Genomic DNA, 13,994 nt, shown 5'->3' with positions numbered 1-13,994 from the left:
CGAATATCACAGGTGGCGTCATGAACATAGACTTTATTCAATTCCCCTTTTATATGGGCGCCCAGGGCCATGGACCGGGTTGCCACCGTGACATCCCCCTGTGAATACCGGACCCAGTACCGGGTACCCCAGGGCCCTGGTGGGCGACTCATCTTGGCGTCACGAACAGGATGGACCGACCCTGAGAATCGGGTCATGTGAGCCTAAAAGACTGTGTTGTGCTAAGAGACTGTGCATTGTAAATTGCCGCCAAAACGGCCACCATTATAGCGCCACGAGGAGCGCAGGAAAAGACAAGTGCTCCATCGTGGGCAGGAACTAACTGTGTGGTGCGAAAATAATGGCCACCCACTCCAAATACTACTGTACCATACGGACATGCCCATCAGCAACTGAGATCCGCCTCCTAATCCTGAATGTCAGAAGAAAGAGGAAGAAGAAGCTCTGCCCCAAAGGAGAGAGCAGGAATGAGATGAGGATGCAGCAAGGAACATGGAGGATGAGATGGCATGTGGCCCGGACCCAGAGGAAGCCTAGGACTCCCCCCAGCTACCAGGATGGAAGCTGCAGCGAGCCGTCACCAGAGGTCCTGGAGTTCCTGAAAGCGGAGGTGGAAGAGCTCAGCGACCAACTCCTGCGTACACAGCTGAGGACCATGGCCGGGTGAAAGTAGGCCTTCATCGCGAGCCTTACCGGACGTCCATCAGCAGCGTCGTCTGGTCCGGAGCGGGAAAGAAGATCCAGCGCTCTGGAGCCAGAAAGAGCAGCACTGCTGAAAAAGATGGCGGCGCCAACGAAAGACCTGCAGCCAGCACCTTTGACCCCAGCGGAGCCGGAAAGTGAGACACCGTTGAAGAAGACAACAACACCGCGGCCTGTCCAGTGACCAGCGACTGCAGCTTCAGCAGCGAAGCAGACTGGCACCGGAGGGACCGCATCTTAAGCAGGTATGAAGAATGACCCTGCCCCGGTGACCGAATCCACTCCAGCAACTGCTCGTGCCACAGCTACTGACCCCATTCCAGTGACTGACATTACCGCAGCCACCGACTGTGCCACGCTGCAGACCAAAGAGTCACTGGTAGGGCCACTCCAATCACCATCAGCCCCTCGACCTGGTTGGGGCTATTACAACGTTCCCTGGGACCAGGACTCTGCTTGCTGGGCCAGGGGTTGCTGTTTCTCCATACCAAAGTATGAGAAAAGAGATATGCAGAGCCATCAGATCCCAGATCCCAGATACTGAACTAAAACCATTTGAGTCACCAGTTGTGACATTTGCAGACAGCTTTTCCCAGTCAGGAAACAGTAGTAGCTTTCCAGAGCTACCCTGGCAAAGGAGATAAACAGTTTTTGCTTGCAAGTTTGAATATGACTGTGAACAGTTAAAAGTTGAAAGTTAACCTAAAAGAGTTAAATAACTGTTGCTGAGAGTTTAAAATGACTGTTATAATAGTTAAAAGTTTGAAAGTTCGTTTAACCTGACCAGATTTCCATTTAAAGGGATCACTTGTTTAAAGACATTGCGGTCATGGACAGTGACTGGTCCACAAACTTTCTCTGTAATTAGCTGGCACCCTAAAGGTGCACTCTGGTTCTACCCACTTTGCTGGCGTGGGTAGGGCCTTGCTTATTTGTTCCTGAGAAGTGAAGAAAAACCCATTTGGTGTGCCAGGATTCCGGGTCTGGATATACGCTTTGTTGTCCGCCCAACCCTATGTTGGGGGTTTATGACGGGTCCCTCGCCTCGTTGCTGCTGTCATAAAAGTTATTAATGGACTTGACATTATTTGAATCTTAATTTTACAATTAATTGCACTACCTCCATACTGAGAGACTTGAAAATTGTTTGCACCCTTAAAGAGAAGGTTGACTTGTTGCACTTTATTGGAGTGGTAATGTTTGATAGTATTAGAAAAGTTAGTTCCAACTGTATTTTATATGCCAGATAGTGTTATGTGCAGAAAGTGTCGAAGATTGTAGTATGTCTAATGTTGCACTGTTGAATTAAGTAGACCTGATGCAGTATACCTGTAGGGGTAGTTGCCGTTTGTAGGAAATGTTCTGCACTTTGAAGAAAATAAAGATAAAGTTTGTTTTGCACTTAGAGGCCTTAAAGATAGCATCCACTTAGAGGGTAATTGCATTTCATAGTCAGTTGTAATAGGTATGCATACCATGTAAATATGTTCCAGTAACGTTCAAGCATCAATTCCTCCCATAAAGGGAAGTTCCAGTTTACATTAACTTGTTTTACATGTTTACAGCATTCAAAAATATGTACAGTGGGGCAAAAAAGTATTTAGTCAGTCAGCAATAGTGCAAGTTCCACCACTTAAAAAGATGAGAGGCGTCTGTAATTTACATCATAGGTAGACCTCAACTATGGGAGACAAACTGAGAAAAAAAAATCCAGAAAATCACATTGTCTGTTATTTTATCATTTTATTTGCATATTATGGTGGAAAATAAGTATTTGGTCAGAAACAAACAATCAAGATTTCTGGCTCTCACAGAGCTGTAACTTCTTCTTTAAGAGTCTCCTCTTTCCTCCACTCATTACCTGTAGTAATGGCACCTGTTTAAACTTGTTATCAGTATAAAAAGACACCTGTGCACACCCTCAAACAGTCTGACTCCAAACTCCACTATAGTGAAGACCAAAGAGCTGTCAAAGGACACCAGAAACAAAATTGTAGCCAGGCTGGGAAGACTGAATCTGCAATAGCCAACCAGCTTGGAGTGAAGAAATCAACAGTGGGAGCAATAATTAGAAAATGGAAGACATTCAAGACCACTGATAATCTCCCTCGATCTGGGGCTCCACGCAAAATCCCACCCCGTGGGGTCAGAATGATCACAAGAACGGTGAGCAAAAATACCAGAACCACGCGGGGGGACCTAGTGAATGAACTGCAGAGAGCTGGGACCAATGTAACAAGGCCTACCATAAGTAACACACTACGCCACCATGGACTCAGATCCTGCAGTGCCAGACGTGTCCCACTGCTTAAGCCAGTACATGTCCGGGCCCGTCTGAAGTTTGCTAGAGAGCATTTGGATGATCCAGAGGAGTTTTGGGAGAATGTCCTATGGTCTGATGAAACCAAACTGGAACTGTTTGGTAGAAACACAACTTGTCGTGTTTGGAGGAAAAAGAATACTGAGTTGCATCCATCAAACACCATACCTACTGTAAAGCATGGTGGTGGAAACATCATGCTTTGGGGCTGTTTCTCTGCAAAGGGGCCAGGACGACTGATCCGGGTACATGAAAGAATGAATGGGGCCATGTATCGTGAGATTTTGAGTGCAAACCTCCTTCCATCAGCAAGGGCATTGAAGATGAAACGTGGCTGGGTCTTTCAACATGACAATGATCCAAAGCACACTGCCAGGGCAACGAAGGAGTGGCTTCGTAAGAAGCATTTCAAGGTCCTTGAGTGGCCTAGCCAGTCTCCAGCTCGCAACCCTATAGAAAACCTTTGGAGGGAGTTGAAAGTCCGTGTTGCCAAGCGAAAAGCCAAAAACATCACTGCTCTAGAGGAGATCTGCATGGAGGAATGGGCCAACATACCAACAACAGTGTGTGGCAACCTTGTGAAGACTTACAGAAAACGTTTGACCTCTGTCATTGCCAACAAAGGATATATTACAAAGTATTGAGATGAAATTTTGTTTCTGACCAAATACTTATTTTCCACCATAATATGCAAATACAATGATAAAAAAACAGACAATGTGATTTTCTGGATTTTTTTTTCTCAGTCTGTCTCCCATAGTTGAGGTCTACCTATGATGTAAATTACAGACGCCTCTCATCTTTTTAAGTGGTGGAACTTGCACTATTGCTGACTGACTAAATACTTTTTTGCCCCACTGTATGTCTTTTTGCTAATATGTATTGTTGTTCTTCTTTTCCCAGTCCAGAAGTACTTGATTTAACAGGGGGGAGTGTGGTGCCCCAGGGTCCTGGTCATCACAGTGACATTGCTTTCCTCATGGGGAGAGTGCTGTTACGTTTGGAAGAGATGACGGATATCTTTTATCATGTAATCACCATTCACACAACATGCTCACACTCCAGGCCACAAGGGGGAGCTTTTGATCCTATTCCTAGGTGTCTCCCCTATATATATATATATATATATATATATATATATATATATATATATATATATTGTGGTTTGGAGGGAAAGGGAGGTCAGTTCAGTCAGAAAGTGCCAGGAAGCAGACTGGAGCAGTCTGAGCCAGGAAGAACGTATGAGGAGCCGTGCAGCCATGAGAAAGTGCTGCAGCTCCTGGATAGAGATACAGAAGGAAAGGACATCGTTCAGTGAGAGTGAAGGAGAGTGAGGCACAGGCGAGGACACCATGGGGAGGACAGCAGTGAGCAGACTGTCTCCCTGGCAAAGCACAGATAATCGGTAGCCGGACAACCGAGGTTGAAAGGGACTCTAAGACTTACATCAGAGACCGGCAGGACAGCTGAATTGCAAGTTACCTGTCCGCCACACACACCTGAAGACACAGTAACACATAGATGTGCACATGTAATCCCTTAAAACTTTTCTTTTATTTCTACTCAATATAAAACCCAAACCCAGTATGAAAGAACCAAATATAGATACCATATAAAATCAAGTCACCAGATTAGACTACCTATTATGGTCCTAGATACACCTACTGCTCACGCCTGCCTTACTGTGGAGGTTGGCACCCTAAAAAACGATTTTTTGGCGCCCCCACTCATCGCAGGCTGTCCCTCTCTCCCCTACAATATCCCTCTCAATAAAGGTGGGAAAACAACATAGATAAGAGCAGTGGTGAAAAAAAAGACAATTCAATCAAATAGACAAACATAAAGAGGGACAGCATGCGATGAGTGGGGGCACCAAAAAATCGTTTCTTAGGGTGCCAACCTCCACAGTTAGGCAGGCGTGAGCAGTAGGTGTATCTAGGACCATAATAGGTAGTCTAATCTGGTGACTTGATTTTATATGGTATCTATATTTGGTTCTTTCATACTTTGGCCTTTATGTTGAGTAGAAATAAAAGTAAAGTTTTAAGGGATTACATGTGCACATATTTGAGTTTTTGATTCCTAAATATTTTGTTTTCCTGAGTGGTCTTCTACAGTAACACATAGAGCCTGGGGCATGATAGAGTCCCTGTAAAAAGGCTCGAGTTACCTGTCATACAGGTGTTGTCCTATCCTATATGGGGGACAGAGAGAAGAACTGTGAAGACCTTATCTGAAGCCATAGGCAGTAAGGGACTACAACACCATCGTGCTAGACGAAGGCTTTCAACTCCACCTGGTAAAGGAGACTCCGGATTCGCTTCCAAGTCGGCCGGACCCTGCCTGCCCTGTGATCTGGTGCCCTGGACTGTGGCTGCCTGAAGTCTTCAATAAACCAGGTAAAGAGACTGCAAACCTGTGTCCTCATTCTTTACTGCACTATTCACCATCTTCCATCTACACACCGGGAGCCCTGGGGATATACTTCACCTGTGGGAAGTTGTACCATCTTGCTGCCATAACATCACCCCAGAGGACCTCTTAAAGCAGCGTCGGTTCCCACTGACCAAATATCACAGGTGGCATCACGAACTTAGACTTTATTCAAATCCCCCTTTTGCATGGACGCCCAGGGCCATGGACCGGGTCGCCACACTGTGAATACCGGACCTGGTACCGGGTAGCCCAGGGCCCTGGTGGGCGACTCACAATCTTCTTACAGTTTCTTTACTTTCTGGTTTCTAGCAGTGCAGGCTCTCATTCTTGGGCTCTGTTGAATAGTAGAACTGTAGACCTAGTAGAACTATAAGGCCATGTTCACACTTTGCGGTTTTTACCGCGGAACCGTGGCGATTTTGATGCTGCGGGTCCGCAGCAGTTTCCATAGCGTTTCCATTTACATGTAAACCCTATGGAAACCGCAAACCGCTGTGCACATGCTGCGGGAAAAACCGCGCAGAAACACAGCGGTTTAAAACCCGCAGCATGTCACTTCTTTGTGCAGAATCGCTGCGATTCTGCACCCATAGGAATGCATTGAACCGCTTACTTCCCGCATGGGGCTGTGCCCACGTTGCGGGAAGTAAGCGGTTAATGTGCGGGTGGTACCCGGGGTGGAGGAGAGGAGACTCTCCTCCAGGCCCTGGGAACCATATTTGGGGTAAAAAAAAGAATAAAAATAAAAACTCATGTTATACTCACCTCTCAGCGCTGCACGCGGCCATCCGGTCAGAGTTGCTGTGCGAACAGGACCTGCGGTGACGTCGTGGTCACATGACCGTGATGACGCCCGGGTCACATGACCGTGACGTCACGAAGGTCCTTCTCGGCACAGCATCTTTGGAACCGGAGCGCCGCGTGCAGCGCCCAGGAGATCCGGACATCGGAGGGTGAGTATAACCAATTTTTATCATTTTTAACATTACTATTGATGCTGCATATTGCTGCATATGCAGCATCAATAGTATAGGCGGAAACCCGCAGCGGAAACCGCGGAACAAACCGCGATAAATCTGCAGGGATAACCGCAGCGGTTTTGCCCTGCAGATTTATCAATTCCGCTGCGGGAGAACCCGCAGAGGGACGCCGCAAAGTGTGAACATGGCCTAAAACTCTGCACAAGTTCTGCTATAACAGATTCAGCGATCAGTGGTTTGTTCTCTGTGTACACTGTTATCCCTGTATTTACTCATAGAGATATCAAGGCACTTTTGAGATGGTCTGGGCAATGAGAGCAAGGAGACGAGTTTAGTAGACCTGCTCTGAAATCTGTTGGAATGGTGATTTATAACTGCATCTCTTCTGAAGAGGAGAGAAAGTAGGAAGGTGAGAAGCTAATTGCTGTATAGAAATTAATGGGCTGGAGAGAGCTGACTGGAATGTTAAGAGTAAACTCCTTCCTTGGGAAGTAACCCATGATGACAGCTGATAGAAAAAAGTAATTCAATAGCAAAGTTGCTTATTTCCATGCTGTCTAACTAAGTGAAGCATTTTAAGAACTTGAGAACACCCCTTAATGAATACGGGACATCTTACCCATGCATGGCCATCATTAAAGGGAACCTGTCACCCCGTTTTTTGAAGATGAGCTAAAAAAAGCGTTAAATAGGGGCAGAGCTGGGCGTTACATTAGTGTCTTTTGTGTACCTTTATTACCCACCTATGCTGCTGAAATACCTTTGTAAAGTCACCATTTTCTGCTGTCACTCACGCTGGTCTGGTCCTATGGGCGTGGTGATAGCGCTGTTTCTCCCCCAGATCAGGCTCATCATTCCGTTGGTGGCGTAGTGGTGTGCGCATGGCCAACAGAGAATATCCACTGCCCAAGAGATGAAAAAGAGCGCGATCTGCGCTATTCATCCGTTTACCGGTGGGCGTGGCCATCTTTGTGTGGCCGCGCGTGCGCAAATGGAGCGCTCTGCTGCCCGGGGCTTCAGGAAAATGGCCGCCGCGATCTCCATCTGTGCACACGCGGAATCCTGCGGCCATTTTCCTGAAGCCCCGGGCAGCAGAGCGCTCCATCTGCGCACGCGCGGCCACAGAAAGATGGCCGCGCCCACCGGTAAACGGCTGAATAGCGCAGATCGCACTCTTTTTCATCTCCTGGGCAGTGGATATTCTCTGTTGGACATGCGCACACCACTACACCACCAACGGAATGATGAGCCTGATCTGGGGGAGAAACAGCGCTGTCACCATGCCCATAGGACCAGACCAGCGTGAGTGACAGCAGAAAACGGCGACTTTACAAAGGTATTTCAGCAGCATAGGTGGGTAATAAAGGCACATAAAAGACACTAATGTAACGCCCAGCTCTGCCCCTATTTAACGCTATTTTTAGCTCATCTTCAAAAAACGGGGTGACAGGTTCCCTTTAAAGATTGGTGTGTACAGGCATTAAATTGCCTATATTTTCTCGATTCAGTTATGTATGGAAACTTTTGCTATTATAATTAGTTGGTGGGTTGGTTGGTAAGATCAAATATTTTTATGTTTGCTAGAAACTAATGTTCCCATTTATCATTTACGTTCTCCTAAGTTTTCATTTTTTAGTGATTCAGCTCCTGTTGAACTGACTCAACAAAACACCATGAATTCCTTTTTTATTAAAGAGATGCGTCATTTAGATTAAGGTTATGGAAAGTAAAGTTGCTATGTGTATTTAGTATGTGGCTGCACTATTTATGTTGGTTGCCTCTGTGTTATTATTATTATTTATTGTTATAGCGCCATTTATTCCATGGCGCTTTTCATGTGAGGAGGGGTATACATAATAAAAACAAGTACAATAATCTTAAACAATACAAGTCATAACTGGTACAGGAAGAGAGAGGACCCTGCCCGCGAAGGCTCACAATCTACAAGGGATGGGTGAGAATACAGTAGGCGAGGATAGAGCTGGTCATGCAGCGGTTTGGTCGATCGGTGGTTACTGCAGGTTGTAGGCTTGTCGGAAGAGGTGGGTCTTCAGGCTCTTTTTGAAGGTTTCGATTGTAGGCGAGAGTCTGATGTGTTGTGGTAGAGGGTTCCAGAGTAGGGGTGATACGCGAGAGACTATATGGAGTAATTTGCTTTTCTTACTGGAACGTTTCCTGAATCGTTGTGATTCTGTCGACACTACACACATCTCATCGTGTACGTTCACACACCAGGTTGGGAGTTCAGCTCATGTGTGGCGTTCATGTTTTTTCTGCAGAACAAATATCAATGAAATTCAAAGGAGGTTTCAGAAATAAGCACACTTACACATATTTTAACACTTAAAGCCATACTTTACTCAACCTCCACATGTACACTCTTGTGCAAAAATACATAATTTCTCCACATACTGCAGCCCTATACACCCTTAAAAGATCTATGGTAGTCAGACTTCTGGAATACCTTCTCATTAAAAAATAAAAGTTTCAACTAAAAAATATCTGTTATCGTATTAGTTTATGGTTTATTGTATATTCAAATTGCTATTGGTTAAAAGATGATTTTAGACTAAATCTAATGGGTACCCAAAGCATGTTGATTACATTTTCTTTAACTGTGTTAAAAAAGGACTATTCTTTCATTGGTTCTAAAGAAGCCTGGCTTTATTTAAAATGAGGCCATGTGTTGGTCATGCAACCAAGCCACTGCACTCCACCAAATGCTTTACAGTTTGTCTTTCTTATGTGATGTACAGCTTTACCTGCAAGAAAACGTTCCCCACTGGCGATATAGATTAGAGTTGTACATAATTTTAGCCAAAAGTTTTCTATCCCTTCTCTGATTTTATGAGTTTACAAATGATCACAGAGTTCTTTACAGGTGGCACTTTGGGAGCCGATTCATTAAGATTGGTATTGATGATGTTCAAAGTGGAAAGCTCCTTTAAGAGACTTGAATATAATGATAAAATACTTCACACATGCTGCGTCTTTCTCCAGGCACGTGTGCACATTCAGGTCTCCTGGCTTGTTTATCATTGGTTTTTTTTTTCCCTTTAGACGCCCCATACTCTTGTGAAAGTGACCATTCCGAGACGTGCCTCACTAAAATCCACAGGATTCCCACGAATCCCTGACACTCCTGTATAGTTTGTAATTGATAAAGGCCAGATGCGGCTGAAACGTTTTGCCTTGACTACATAAAAAGTCAAAAAATTCATCCTTAAGTTGAGTGCCTAGTTTATTTTGTATTACTTCATGGTGTGGGATCCTACTAAGGCACCTTCCTTAGTAGTGCACACGGTTCTCTATAAGTCATTTTGGAAAGTAGACTCCTCAGGGAACTGATTTAGATGTATAGTGAGCACACTGAACCCTCAGATGCTTCAGAGACCTTTATAACGTTGAGCTATGAAAATTAAAAAAAATCACATTTTCCCCACAAATATGTTTTTAGCCCCAAATGTTGCATTTTCATAAGGGTAACAGGAGAAATTGCACCTTACAATTTGTTGTGCAATTTCTCCTGAGTACGCTGACACCACATATGAGAGAGAAAACTACTGTTTGGGCGCATGGCAGGGCTCGGAAAGGAAGGAGCGTCTTTTGACTTTTTGAATGTAACATTAGCAGACATCATGTACTGTTTGAAGAGCCCCTTATATGCCTAAACAATGTAAACCCCAACATGTAACCCCATTTAGGAAACTAGACCCCTTAAGGAATGTATTTAGATGTGTGGTAAGCACCTGGAACCCCCAGGTGCTTCACAGAAGTTTATAATGTTGTGCTGTAAAAATAATAAAATCACATTTTCCCCACAAAAATGTTATTTTGGCCCCAAATTTTACATTTTCATAAGGGTAACAGGCAAAAATTCACCATAAAATTTGTTGTGCAATTTCTCCTGAGTAGGCTGATACCACATATGTGGGGAAATACTAATTTTGAGGTACAGTGCAAAGCTCAGAAGGGAAGAGGTGCCATATTGGATTTAAGATTTTGCGTGACTGGTTTGTGGCTCATTGGCAGAGCCCCTGAGGTGCCAGGACAACAGAAACCCCCTATGTGTGAACTTATTTTAGAAATTATACACCCCATTGAATTCATCTAGGGGTGCAATGATCATATTGACGCTACATGTGACTCACAAAATTTTATACCATTGAGCGGTGAAGAAAGAATAAATTACATTTTTACCACTAAAATGTTTTAGCCCCAAGTTTTTAATTTTTCTAATGGATATTAGGGATTTTTTTGGCAACAAACTGAGGTCCATTTTTCCCTGAGTGCACCAATATCCTACATATAATCAGAAAATACTGGGAAGAAGAGGAGTGAAAAACGAAAATGCAAAACTGAAAAAAGCTTCGGGGGTTAAGGAGCTGTCTGCCTAGTCTTTGCTAGTTAGGTTTCATAGGGGAACCCTATGTCAATATTTTTATGGGTCCTCTGTAAACTATCCAGTAAAGGCTAAGCAAACAGCTGTGAGCTGATATTAATAGCCTGGGAAATTTTACGACTATTGGCTCCTTCCCAGAATATTAACATCATCCCACAGCCGTCAGCTTTCCCTTTGCTGGTTATAAAAATTACGTGGGAGCCCACACAATTTTTTTTTTATTTTTGTTTTCTTAAATTAACAGTTGCTGTTTGGTTACAGCTTTATGTAGGTTCATTCTGCTAACGCTCCTACATAGGCTGGTTACAGTGTGTGCGCATGTTTGTGTGCGTGTCCACGTGCGTTTGTTTACTTACCAGCTTAGTAATGAGGGTGTCTGGCTGACACCTTTTCATTCCTAAACTTAGGACTTGGTGTCAATGACAGCTGCTGACACCAAGCCCTAATCCCATTACCCTGATGCTACTGCATCAGAATGCAAAAAAAGGTGTTGAACTAAGAAATTACATCACCAAAATTTTTATTAGATACAGTATCTTTATTTATCTTCATCGCAGTACAAAAACGCATTCAAAACCGTGTCAAAAATGCACCAAAAAACTTGGCAAAACACGCATTTTTTCTGTCAAGAGATGCAGAAACGTTGCAGAAATTTCTGCAAGCAAATACTCAATGTGTGCACATACCCTAAATCTTGAGTCACACTAGCGATAGTGTCATGCATTTTTCAAGTGAGTACAATCCAATTTTAAACACCTAGCATCCAATTTACATCCTAAGGCCAGTTTCACGCGTCCTGATAATTCCGGCATCAGAAAAAAACAGTACCGGAGATGTCAGTGTCCATGTGTCCGTATCTGTAATACGAGTGGCACACATGTGGGAATCATGTGCCACCCATATGCTGCATCAGTACCACGCGTGGGCTCCAGGGAAGCAGCGGTACAGTAAGTGCTGTTCCCCGGCACCTGGTGCTGAAGAAGACTCTCATCATTCCTGCCTGCTCTGCTGGCGATCACCACAAGCAGGGAATACAGATGAGAATTGTAAAAAAATGACAGCAGGCTGCAGCTTTTGGTACTATTACTCCCATCAGCCTATACCTGCTGCCACAAATAATAGTAAGAGCAGGAGTGCCTAATAGTATTCCTCACCCTCTGCCTGCACTATAAATAAATATATAAATGAAAAAAACATCATGGGTTCCCCTGTATTTTTTTATCAGCCAGGCAAAACTGGCAGGCTGGTCATCAAGAATAGAGGGGTCCCCATTCTGTATTTTTTAATTATTTAAATAAATAATTTAAAAAAACGGTGTGGGGTCTCCCACATTTTTGACAACTGGCCTTGCTAAAGCAGACAGCTGGGGCTGGAATTCTCAGGCTGTTAAGGGGCCATGGATATTGACCCTCCAGCTGAAAAATAGCAGCCCGCACCTGCCCAGAAAAGGCACATTTTTTAGATGCGCCAATTATGGCACTTCGCCTGGCTCTTCCCACTTGTCCTGTAGCGGTGGCAAGTGGGGTTCATATTTGTGGGGTTGATGTCACCTTTGTATTGTCTGGTGACATCAAGCCCATGGATTACTAATGGAGAAGCATCTATAAGACACCTATCCATTACTAGTTCTATAGTTATATGGTAAATAAAAACACAGCCAGAATAAAGTCCTTTATTAGAAATAAAACAAACACACTTTTTTTATTTAAAAATAATAAACACAGCTATACTCACCTAACACCTAATTCAACTGAATCCCTCGTCTCCTGTAAGAAAATTATAATAAAAAACAACCTCTCCGTCATTCTGTCCCATGCCATAATTCATGTATGGGGATTAAGACCTTCCAGGCTGAGAACCACTGGTGAATGAGCTGCTGCAAGTAGTGATGAGCGAGTGTACTCATTGTTCGGGTTTTCCCAAGCATGCTCGGGTGACCTCCGAGTATTTATGACTGCTCGGAGATTTAGTTTTCATAGCGGCAGCTGAATGATTTACAGCTAGTAGCCACCCTAAGTACATGTGGGGGTTGTCTGGTTGCTAGGGAATCCCCACATGTAATCAAGCAGGCTAGTAGCTGTAAATCCTTTAGCTGCCAGAATGAAAACTAAATCTCCGAGCAGTCATAAATACTCGGAGGTCACCCGAGCATGCTTGGGAAAAGCCGAGCAACGAGTACACTCGCTCATCACTAGCTGCAAACGCAGACTCAGTGACTAGCAGTGAAATCATTGAGGTTACCACAGGTCACTGAGGCTGCACTCCCAGCTAGGCTGAACTGCAGTGACCTCAGCACCAAGGGAAAAGGTCACTGAGTTCACCACCATTCAAGCTCAGTGACTTCTCCGCAGACCATGGTGAGAAATTCTCACAGTGATCTGTGGTGACATCATCACTGACTTTTTCCCAGGGTGCTGAGGTCACCGCAGTTCAGCCTAGCTGGGAACGCAGCATTAGTGACCTGCAGTAATCTGAAGCATGATCTAGCAACTTTACCAGCTCTGATGACACGGATGTCATCATAATGGAATCGGGTCACCATGGCAGCAATTCCGACCCTGCGATGATACCACAGAGTCTCCGATCCATGGGAAGAGGGGCTGTCTTCCTTCTGCCTGCTCCCGTTATGCTGCGATCGAGTTCAAGCACAAACAGTCTGTCTCTCTCTGTCTCTATGATGAGGAACATGTTTGTGCTTCGTGGTGGCCTGTGGGAAGGTTTTTCCTTGGTTTCTCTAGATTAGAGCAGGAAGGTAAGACTTTGCCAACAGTCCCACCCCAGAGCACGGCATATCATTAGCTGAAAACTGTTAACACTTTTTCTTCCTGATCAAATGAAATGCCAAGCTTACTGATGATCGGAGGCAACAAATTGGTGATTGGCCTCAGTGGTCAAATGACATTTCCCACCAAAGGAGAATCTGAGGTCCGGTACATATCTGTTTCATCTTTTTATTACACCTGTGTCTGATTTTATGATAAAATGAGCAGTGGACATGCCTTTTAGGATTGTCTGGATGGGCAGCAGACAAATAATAAGGAATTAAAACACAAACTACATTACAACATTGTTTTGCGTTCCCTTACACAATTATTAGCATTTTATTACATAAGATAGGACAACCTCTTTAATTGCTATGACCTTTCTATGTAAG

The sequence above is a fragment of the Ranitomeya variabilis genome, chromosome 1 (assembly GCF_051348905.1).
Source record: "Ranitomeya variabilis isolate aRanVar5 chromosome 1, aRanVar5.hap1, whole genome shotgun sequence".
NCBI lineage: Eukaryota > Metazoa > Chordata > Amphibia > Anura > Dendrobatidae > Ranitomeya > Ranitomeya variabilis.
Note: the sequence above shows the minus strand (reverse complement) of the source record.